At 41.2% G+C, this 11,625-nt stretch overlaps 1 protein-coding gene across 1 annotated transcript in view; it reads right to left on the bottom strand.

Moving 5' to 3' along the window:
- The window catches only part of CREB5 (cAMP responsive element binding protein 5), a 427,781-nt gene extending 418,099 nt beyond the window's left edge, over positions 1-9,682 (bottom strand). Inside the window, exon 1 of the mRNA XM_019508640.1 lies at positions 9,596-9,682. The gene's annotated coding sequence lies outside the window, so the exon portion shown is untranslated. The remainder of the gene's footprint in view (positions 1-9,595) is intronic.
- Between the last annotated feature and the right edge of the window lie 1,943 nt (positions 9,683-11,625).

The following is an 11,625-nucleotide window of genomic DNA, read 5'->3' as shown; positions in this document are numbered from 1 at the left end:
CCCGCCCCCTCCCCCAGTCCCACCTCCATGGCTGCCCCTGCCCGCCCCAGCTTGGTATTTTAAAGAAAAGCCCCGGTACTCACCGGGTGCTGCCAGGCAGGGGGGCCATCCCTGCTGCTCCCCACTGACCCGCACTGCATGGGGGGCTCTGCCACGAGCCCCCCAAACCCCCCTCGCTCCCCCCAGGCCCTCCACAGGTACTGTGCTCGGGCCAGCTCTAACCCTTTAAGAAAAAAAACACGAGAAATCCCCAGGACTCACCGCTCCTGCAGTGGCCACGGGGCTTTGGGGGCTCATGCAGAACCCCCCACATGGCACAGGGCAGTGGGGGGCAGCGGGGATCACCCTCACTGGCAGGAGCGGTGAGTCTGGGGCATTTTCTCATTTTATTTCTTTTTCTTAAAGGTCCAGAGCTGGCCCAGGCAGGGCTCCCATGGGGGGGCTGGGGGAGTGAAGAGGCCAAGGAGGGCTTGTACAGAGCCCCCCATGCAGCATGGGGCAGTGGGGGGCAGCGGGGATCACCCCCCTGCCCAGCAGCACCTGGTGAGTTGGGGCTTCTTTTTTAACAAGTGCTGGGAGCTGGGGCAGGCGAGTCAGCCATTGCTGGGCTGAGAGAGCAGACAGTGGATGAGCCTGGCTGATTCAGAGATTTGGAGATTTGGCAACAGTCAAATCTCTGAATCAGATTCAGCTGAATCGAATCACTTTCCCCAGAACTGGCTGAATCCAAAGCAAATACTGTCCACTTCACACAGGCCTAGTTTTTACACAAATGTGATTTCACTGAAGTCAGAGGAAAAATTCCCAACTCATAGTTGTGTAATTAAGAGTAAAATAGGCACCAGTGTCAAAAGAAGGATCAGATCCTGTTATTTTCAACTGAAAATTCTTGTAAGTTTTTGATATCTGTTATACAAGCCTGAGGCCAGAGTGGCGACTGTCACAGAGAAATAGACACACACACATAGATGATGAAGAGCATAGACTGAGTACCCATACATAAAGCCTGAGAGAGGAAAGAGAGATCATGGAAGGAATATCAATGGAGCACAAAAGTATTTTCAGTATCCCCCCCACTCCTCATAAAAGCAGTCACATGAGAAATAAGTTTATCTAAAAGAAACAGACATGGTTAAGTTGATGTAGCAGACTCGTGGTTTTAATAATGGGATTTGCTGAATGCACCTCTCATGCACTACATTCAGAGTAGACCCTGTAAATTTCATTCTTCTCTCCCCAAGTATAACTAACTACAGATTTCAAAAGAACTGTTCCCTTTTATGAATGTAAGTTAAAAATGAGGATACAACTAGCTTTGTCATTTAAAAGGATTATTTCAAGAATTTTTCTAAAATGTTTGAAATGCAATTCTCTCAATTTCTATAATAAACCAAGCCTATAGGTTTGAATTTAAAATCTATTTTTACAAAATCTGTTTTGCTTGTACCTGCAGTTTACTGAGGATTTTAAAAGTTGGTTCATTTTTTATATTACTAACATTTTCACACTCCTTTTAATTCTTTCCCCTTCTCTTTAAAAATGCAGCACTTAAGATTTTTAACTGTCAGATAAAAAAAAAAAATCCCAGAGAGTTATACACACACTTGGAGGCATAAGGACTGGGTAAGAATTCCCCAGGCTGTATTTTTAGAATTGTAAAATTACCAACTCAAACCTTGTTTACTCTGGAAAGCTAGGAGTATATGGGAGATCTCTGGAAATTTCAGTATCAAGTTTTCAGATATCTCTTTAAATGAGAGGAAATACTAAATACTTCAAGCTTTCTTCCCCCTAAATTTTCATTAGACATTGAAGTTTAAATTGTAGTTAATGAGAGTTCTAAACAATGTGACTAAACAACCTTTTCCATCTCACCTGTTCAGCTTTCAGTTTCTTGGAACTTATTTTTTTTTCAATTTCCCCAGTCACCATGGAGCCTTCTTAAGTACAGTAGCTAATGTTTCTGAATAACTGGCATACAAAGATCTCATGCCCTTTGGAGAAATACATTCCCAGTCTTTATATAACCACCACACACACCTAACTACTTTTCCACCTTAACAAGTGATCTTTAGAGGCCTATGCCGTTTCCATTGAATTCAGTGACAATGCTTTTACTGGGACCAGAATTAGGCCCCAAGGGAGATCTGATGGGCTAAAAGCAATTCTGAGTAATATCTATAAATATAATGTGATTTCCCATTCAGAATCGGAGTTCCATCAAATACATATACTCTTTAAAATACAAGATTTCTAAATGGTATAATTGCAGTAACCATTTGGGAGTGTGAATAACTGGACTCACGCTCATGGCACTAATGACAACTGCTTTGCAGCATCAACGCCCAATTTAATAAAGTGAACTAATAAGACAACAATTCACACCTTAGAGTGCCTTGCTCCCCAGTTAAGTTAAAATAATGTCATATGGAAAAATAAATGTCCAAACACAACTTATCAGTAATTCAATATTTTAAAACTGAAAAGTGATGAGAAATGCTTATATAAAACACTTTAACACAGTGCATTTGTTACTTTTCCCCTTTAATAACTCTATTTAGCTTGTACAATTGTAAATACCCCATACAACTTATCCTAAATCTAAACTTAAATTCAATGTATTGTGCTACAGAGCCCCCTGTGTTGAATGTTTTATATTAAGCACCATTACTCAAGTTTTACCAATCAGGGATTGAAGAACAAAAACACTCAGATGTTAAATCTGGGAACTGCTAGCCCCTGTTTATTTCCCACATTAGTCAAATGATTTTCTAAGTACTTGTGAACAGCTAAAAAGAAATAGACTATAAATGATGTGAATTACACACAATATAGGGTAACAGTGCATGAATCTGCAATGCAACAGGTGAAAAGCTGATTCTATCTAACCACAGGAAAACGTTTTTCAATCTAATTAATTAATTTCTCTGATGCCTACTCAATGAAACATAAATGCAATATGTCACTGAGCCAACTGGACTAAGTTCAGTCCTGGCAGTTGAGAAACTAAATACAAGAATTTGCTGGAATTGTCCAAATCTCTTCACTGAAACTTAGTGCACCAGAAACATGAGGTCCTTGGAAATGTAAGGAATTGAAATGGAGGGCAAACAAGGAACATAGTATTAGAAAATACCAGATGCAGAAGACAACAAAGAAATAGAATAGAAAAAACAATATTTGATGTAGGAAATAGAAGAGGTGGCCATTAATGTACAAAGTAAATGCATAAAGCCCACAAGTCCCAAACTTGAATTACTTGGCTTATTCAGAGCTCCCGCTGAAAGCTGTAAGAATTGTGAGTGAACAGTACAACCAGAATTAGGCCCCAAATAAATAAATGGCATTTTATTGTTTTTTATGTAAAACTGAAATTCTCTTACTCTTGGCTTCCTCTTGAATGACATTGTAATTCTTTTTAATCAGAATACTGGAGTCCCCTTGCTATGCCACCACAATCTCAAACCACCTTGAGCAGAAGGCTGTCTGGTTTACAGATCCTAATTAACTCAAAGCATGTGATTATAAAAATGAAAAACAAAACATTGCTAAGTGTAACTTTCCAAAACGTTTATTTTGAAGTAGGTGTAGGATTGACTTCTTGAGCAAATTCTCAAAAAGGGAGACAGAAACAAAAATGGAAAGCATAACATCTTTTAAGCTAAGGAAACTGTAGTAAGCTTTGAATGTTTTACTTCAAAAATCCTATGGCCCTTAACAAAATCCTTAGAAAATCTGTTCTTGTTTATAAAATAGTATTTGATATCGCCATTTTAACCTATAAAGCAGTACAATCATCTTCTTGTCTAAAATCTCTAAGTCCAGATTTGCAGCTATAGGTTGCCACTAATGAAGCAGGGATGGATAATAAAAAAAATGCTAAATACCAAAAGTCTTAATTATAGAGTAATATAATTCTTCACTGAAAATATTACATGCTATTATTTTAAAATACAAAGGTTACCACATCAACCAGTACCACAATACAGATAAATGATCAGTGTACAAAACAACAAAATACTTCCTTGGATGCTACCATACTTTTGCTTCAGCAAACAGCATCATTTAATAGCTATTTTTACATTGTGTGCATCTGAAACATATATCCAAGTTTATGATTACATTTATGGTAATATAATTTATTTCAGAAAATATATAAATGCCTCCATGTTGTACATATGTATATAATCTCTCACACATTTGTAAAACCATTTATTTATTCCTGTGATACGGCTATATTCAAATTGGACAAGATAAGAAATTGACTGAGATCATTGTTTTGTCTGCCTCAAGAAATATAACCTCAAAGTTCTGAAATAAAGGTTGCAAGGCAATTTGTAGTAAAAGAAAAAGAAGTATTGGTGGTTAGGTCACTAAAAGCTACAGGTGCCTTAATTTTGTTACAGGAAAATGCATAAAATCAAAAGCTATACTTGGCTACATTTTAAAGAAATGAATATATATCTTACTTAGAAAGCAAGATTTCTGAGAGATAAGTAGAATAGATTATCTGACATACAGAACACCATTGGTGAAAAACTGAGAGAAATTATGCCCCTCTACATTATTCCAGCTATCAAGACATCTCACATCAGCCCTGACACTATTGCTTAAGTTAGAGTGAATCTCAAAAACGTTTTGTGTGTCTACACTAATAGTCATCATCTTAACATGATGAAAATGCATATGTAAAAAGTTGACTCCAAAATCAGACAAGTCAGCTAAACACAAATTCATTTAGTCAATGAAACAAAAACGGAACTGAAGTGGAACTGAAAGACCTGTTGCTTTTTCTTCTTAGTGGGACTAAAGTGAGCCTTTCTACCAAGATAAAGGATGCATGTAGAGAAATAAATTATTAAAGCCAAATTCTGTAGGCCTGACCTAAGGAAAATTCCCATTTGATCAAATTTGGGAATATGAAATATGGTATGGTCCACACCACCTAAACATTTCTTTTAAAAAGAGGAATTTGGGGGGGGAGGGTCATTATTGAAAAAGTTATGTCAAAATTAATTTGAGTGTATTTAAGCTTACATTTAAAGAAGGTTAATCCATAAGCAGAGGGTTTTCTTAGTCAAACCAACAAGTCTGCAATAAATTCAACATGTTGCTAGCTAGAGAGACAGAGAACTCAGAGCTGGAAAGGTCCTTGATTAAAGAGACTGTATTTTAGAATTGGACTACAACATGACAACAATACTTCTCCAAATACTTGAACGTATATATGTAACTTGACTGGAGTCCCAGAAGGAAATTTTTAAAATGGCTAAAAATACACGGGTTAACAGATAAGGGCCAAATCCTTCCATATAATTCGCCTACGTCAAAAAGGGTTTTGCCTGAGTTAAACAGAAGCATGTTATCTCAGGGCAATGCAACATTGCCTTTTTTCCATCACTGTAGGAATGAACCCTAACTCCCACAAAAAGTGCCAAAAGACCCCTCTGTAGTGAACGGAACAATTTTAGGCAATTTCAGGATATCTGAGATTCCTTTCTCAAGTGAACTAACCAAATGAGCATTTAAATTAAACATAGAGGGCCAGAACTTGCTCCTGTTATTCATGCAAGTAGTTCTAATGAATGGTAAACAAGATTACGGACATAACTCTTTCCCATTTTACTTTCTCAATTGAAAGACTGTTTTTTCTTTCCTCCTTTCACTCCTGGACTAAACTAAGCAGTGAGATCTACTTTCTAACCACCACCCATCCCACTCCCAGGGCCCCACCAGACAAATTTGGGTTTCAGTAAATACAATTCATATTATTAATTTGGTTTCTTTGGCCTAGGAGCAGCTCCTAAATATATTCATTTTATTTTTTAATGTAAGTAATTTAGGAGTAAGATATTTAGGAGTACATCTGTTTACACTCTAGAATAGTTGTATCCAATATTAAGTAGTCCAAGATAGAGCTTACTGTCCTTCTAAACTTAAGTCAGGAATATAAAGAAATCTTGTCTTTCCATAAAATGTTATCTGACTCCTCATAAGACTATCCCAATTAAAATTACAAAAACAGGAGACAATTTCACTTTTGTTAATGTAATAAGGTTTTATTCCGCTGTAAATGTATATACAAAACATTTTGGTTTTGAAAGTATGATGTTCTGGACATCTTCAAACAACTGTAGATCATTCTTATGTAGTCAAGACAGTAGAAACATGACAAATATTATGGACAGCAATAGATACTAATGCTACACAATCCAAACATGATAAAAATAGAATAATTAAAGAATCTTAGTCAGTCAAAAGAAAAAAATAAAAGACCTCTTACCATTATCTGTTCAATAAAATCAGGTCGGAGCTGTTTTGTTCAACCATCACGTCAACTTTTTTTCAAATGTATCTAATTTTAACACTCCCTGGGCTAGTGGCAGCTAAGAGTAGAAAGCGTCACTGTGTATTTCTATATTTTTGTATTTCAGGCCATCAGAATCTTATTTTTCTAAACTCTATAGAAACAAGGTCTGGTGTTTTATGATAACTAGAACAGGGAAGTAAAGAGCTAAATCACAGGTTGTACTATTTGCCGCTCTCTCACTTTCTTTCTGTAACTGTTTCTTTTAGTAATGAGAGTACATTTTCCAGTAGCCTTTAACTCACTAGATTAACTGACATGGAAAATGTGACTAAAAACTTGTAGGACTGTCTCGCCTCCAACCTAGCACAGAATCAACTTTGTTGTAAGTGTTGAAGGACATCTAGCAAGCAGCTACTTGCTCAGTTCATAATCCAGAACTATATATTCACAAAGAACAGTACTGCGCCATCTAGTTAGCTGTCAGCAAGCTTCACTTGCTATGTAAGAAGTGGATACCTTAAGATACAAGGCTTTAGATTTTGTGAATGTTCAGTTTCTTTAAAAATTCAATTGTTTGTTTAAATAAATATCACTACTGGGATAATCCACATCCAGTGGATATGGGAAAATTTAGGTTATAATAGCACAGTGAACTTCTACATCTAACTTTGATTTACAAGATAAAAGCAACTTTTAAACTAAAGAGGCTTTCTGCTAATAATGCTTATTATTCCAGAGACAGGAATGATTTTCCTCCAAAGTTGTCCCTGTGTGCATGCCTATTATCTTTGCTTTCCCCCTTCCACTAATGAGCATTTATCTAAAGAGCCTGTTAATCCTCTGATGCGTGCTTCTGGTCAGAGGTAACAGTTTGAATAAAACCACTAATCACTTATCACTAATCACTGATCATTAATCACACTTTTCTCTAGTGCTTTGCAACCTGCACAGCTCCCATTAGGATTAAGGAGTCACAAATAAGAACTTTAAGAATTTTTTCTAAATATTTTTAACTTCTTAATGCTGACAACTTTATCCAAAACTTAAAAGTAACAAAATACCAAAGGGGGCTTTTAATAATGTACATTTTTCTACCAGAGAACGAAAGAAAGCAGTACGCTGCCAGTGTGCATTTATGCATCTACTTCAGCAAAATTCCCACGAAGTGGGCTGCAAGATACTTTTTTCTTTCATTTTCATTTGGTTCTCACCCTACAGCTCTTAAATTCTTTTATACATTAATTTTCTTCACAGTCTGGTTTCTGGATTATTTCAGCATGACAGTTTCTTAGAAGAAAGTTTTTCCTCTACAGCTATTTGACACACTGAACATTGTTCAAATGGCCAGACAAGGAAACTCTGGTGCAATTCAATAGATCACTACCAGAGTTGTCTTTGAACTGTGCCATCTCAGGGACAGCCCAAGAAATGTGCTCCTCAATATATATTATCCTTTGGTTCAAGCTCGAGATTAATTTATCTGTGTATTATTTCTCACCTGGAAGATACAGAAATCATCTGGTCATGCCATTTGAAGCAAGAGACTCTTAGGAGCATGTTCCATGTTAAGACCCACACACATGGACATTCATGGACTTGATTACTTTGAACCGGTTCTTTCTTTCCGATTGTAAGGCACGTATTAAACCCTGGAGATGAAGACTCACTCATCATGCCTCGACGTAAATAGTAAGTGAAGGCAGAGTTTAGCAACTAGCCCCCTTTACACTCCAGCAGCTCTCATCGTTCTAGGAAACTTAGCTACATGGAGGGAGAAAGGACCCTAAAAAGAGAGGAGGGGTAGAGGAAATGGCATTAAGCTGGGGAAGGGGACGTAGTTAGAGATGTGTTTAGCGAGCGAGGTTGTAAAAGAGAGAGTTGCTTTGTCAGCATTTCTAACCCCTGAACCCTACAGTATCTGAGGCTGTTAATCAAACACTTACTAGTCTGCAGAATGACGTAATGGCCCAGGATCCAGCCTTATTCCCAGAGATATGTCAGAGGGAGGGGGGGAAGACAACCAAACATAGCGATGCAGACACCTAACAACGAAACATACACACAGCCCACTCCAGCCCGAGTCCTTAACAATAGACACCATGTGGGGATTGGAGCCGGGGAAGGGAAGAGGGGGTGGAGATCGGATCAGTTTGTTGTGCAGGATCGCCAAAAAAAAAAAAAAAATAGAAAGAAAGAAAAAAAAGGGGGGGGGGGGTCCATTACAAACACGCAAGAGAAACTTCTGCGCTGCTGTGGACTGAAGGAGCCTCTTGTAAAACTTTTCTGCGCTGAAGACAAGTTGCAGCGCTTGAAATCAAGACCATGTAGGAGGAACGCGCAAGAGGGGCTTGCAGAGCAGATCCCCAGCCAAAGAGCTGTCATTTCAGCAGCAAGAGCAAGAAAGATGTGATGCCAGAAAGAAATGGAAGGGGGGGGAGGAAGAGCTTTCCAGTTCTCTGTGCTAGTAAGGGGGAAAGGGGGGGGGGGGAGAAAAGAAAAACCCCGATCCGGAGAAAGCTCAAGCAAGAGACCTGCAACTTATTGGGAGCAGCATTCACCTACGCGAGTGGCTGTGGCAGAGGCGGGCACATCTCCGCGGGGCTCGGACACACACACGGGCGCACTCACACGCTCCCGGCCGCATACTAATGACTGTCTCCGGCTCTGGCTTTTAAAAAGACACACGCCGAGTTGCAAAAACTTCCCAACTTCGTGCTCGGCGTGCGAGGCTGGGGACTCCCAGCTCCCCCTCTCGCTCGCCAGCTGCTGCCTGCACTTCTAGGTACAACTTTTTCTGCCGCCCCCCAAACCCCAACCCCAGCCGCACGCCTCGGTCCGTAACAGCCCCCGCTTTATCCCGGGGGGGAGGTGAACCCGAGCCCTCCCCGCACCCCTACCACAGCCATCCTCGCAGAAGCATCTCACTGCTCCAGCCTGCTGAAAAGGAGCGAGAAGGGGGGGGGGGGGGGACCTCCAATGGGTTCAGTGACTATTACTGAAGTGAAATTCAAAACAAAACTCAGAGCCGATCGCCCCAGTGTCCGGAGCAGTCCCGGCCGGAATAGCAAGAAATGGCCATTTATAGGAGAATTAAATAAGATTGCCCCCCTCACACACACACTTTACCGCCTGGCCCCCCCTTCGTCCCCCAGTTCATTCACACACACACTGCCTGGAAAAGCGAATCCCAGGCAAACAAGTACTTTGGGGCGCTCAGGAAGTGCGGGCTGAAAGGCAATGTAAAGGGAGTTTCAGAAAGGGAGATCAGTATTTTTAGGAACTTACCAAACAAGTGTAGAAGGGAAGGGACCAGCAGCCTGGGTGAAGGAACCACGTTGGACTGAGAGAAGGTTACAATACGTTCTATTTAGAGAAGCATTACATCACCCTCCGTGACGTCACGTGGGATTCCTGAACTTCTAAATCATTGCGGTCCCTGCTCCGGGGGGAGCGGCGCGGGGGGCGGGGCCGGGGGCGGGCTCTATGCTGGCCCCGCCCCCCGGCAGCCCGCCCCGGTACAAGGGGTGGATGAGGGGAGGGGGGCGGACAGTGCCAAGGCAGCAACAGCACAAGCAACAGCTTGCAGCGCTGGAAGTGACAGGACTGACATTAGAAGTGTGAGTCAGCTTGGAAAAAATGTCCTGCTTCATGGATTTCGGGAGGAAGCAGGGAAGAGTGTCAAGAGGCACGGGGCCGAGATTGGAAATTGCGGGGCTGTGTCCTGAATTGGGTCGGATCGGGGGGTCTGCACTCAAGTCCAGGGGGGTTACACTGGGCGGGGTGATAGGCCCCGACGAATCCAGGACTGAACTTCCTAGGGCATTGCAAGTCCCTCGTGTTTCAGAGCGATCTCTTTGCTCAGCTGAGCTGCAACTTCAGCTCTGGACGACTCACAACTGTGGGGGTGGAGGACTCGCTTGGGGAATTTCGGTCCTATCTTATCTGGGGGGGGGGTGTTCTCCTACAACGGGGTTTACAGCACAGCTTCATTCCTAGTGTTCTTCATTCTAGCAATAGAAGTCCACAGATTGTAAGGGGCTGGAAGGGACCTCAGAAGATTGTCAGGTCCAGCCCCCTGCACCAGGCAGAAAAAATCCATCCTTCAGGGTTTTTAAGACCTGGCTAGACAGGGCCTTGGCTGGGATGATCTAGTTGGGGATGGTCCTGCTTTGGGCAGGGGGTTGCACTACATGACCTCCTCAAACCCCTTCCAGCCCTCATTTTCTATGAATCTATGTAGTCACAGATTCACAGAAGTTTAGGGCTGGAAGGGACCTAATGAGATCATTGGGTCCAGCCCCCCTGCTCTGGGTAGAAAAGACTGCTGGGGTCAAATAACCCCAGCAAGGTGTGTGTCCAGTCTCCTTTTGAAGATCTCCAGGGTAGGTGCCTGCACCACCCCTGCTGGGAGTCTGTTCCAGAATCTGGCCGCATGAACCGTGCAGAAGTTTTTCCTTATAACCAGTCTGAAATCTAGTCAACAAGATAGAACAGGGCTGAGAGACAAATATAATCAACAGGAAAAAAATACAGTCTCTGTCTCACACACACATACACACTTAAAGGGATACTGGACAGGAAAAGCTTTTTTTTTTTAAGCCCATCGCCTTCCTTTTTCTATAAGTAACATGCAAACAACCCCCCTGGCCTGCCATGGGCTCTGGGTATGGCCCTTCCTCTGGTTGAAGGAGAAGGACTGGGAATCAGGTTCCCCTCCTTCTGCTATAACCGGTGTGACATTAGGCAAGTCTCTATGACTGCATTTCCACTGCCATTGTTTCAAGAAAATACTTGCTGCAAAGTTGTTTTGTTGTTGTTGATGATTTTTAAAGCACGAATCTGATCAGCACCATGCCAAATATAAAAGTACTATCCTTGGTCCCAAACCTGCAAAGACTTAAGGATGTGTGTAATTTTTATTCAAGTAAACCAACTGAACTGCTCAAACTACAAATGCCTAGCTTGCAGAACTGGAGTACCTACATTTAAAGTCTGTGTTGCATCTCAGATGGAACATAAACTATTATTCACCCTGACTAATGCAACTCAGCACTCCAATGACTCTAATAATGAATATTCTTACAATGCTTGGCAGTGTATCTTTCGAATCATCTGGTAAGATGATTGACTATTGTATTGTGAACCTGCTGTGTTCCTATGCTATCTTTAGTACACAGCCCTTGGATTCAGTATCTAACTCTCTCCCTTCCTGGAGTTTGGCTTATTAATAATACAACATTACCCTAAGCCTGTGTGTTTTGATAGCACCTCTCTACCCATTTTCCAGTTTCCTCTTGCTCAAAGAAACACCTTCA

Source organism: Gavialis gangeticus, unplaced genomic scaffold, assembly GCF_001723915.1.
Source record: "Gavialis gangeticus isolate Ggan-Ray unplaced genomic scaffold, GavGan_comp1, whole genome shotgun sequence".
Classification (NCBI taxonomy): Eukaryota; Metazoa; Chordata; order Crocodylia; family Gavialidae; genus Gavialis; species Gavialis gangeticus.
The sequence above is the reverse complement of the archived record's forward strand: the minus strand, read 5'-3'. Positions and strand labels throughout refer to the sequence as shown.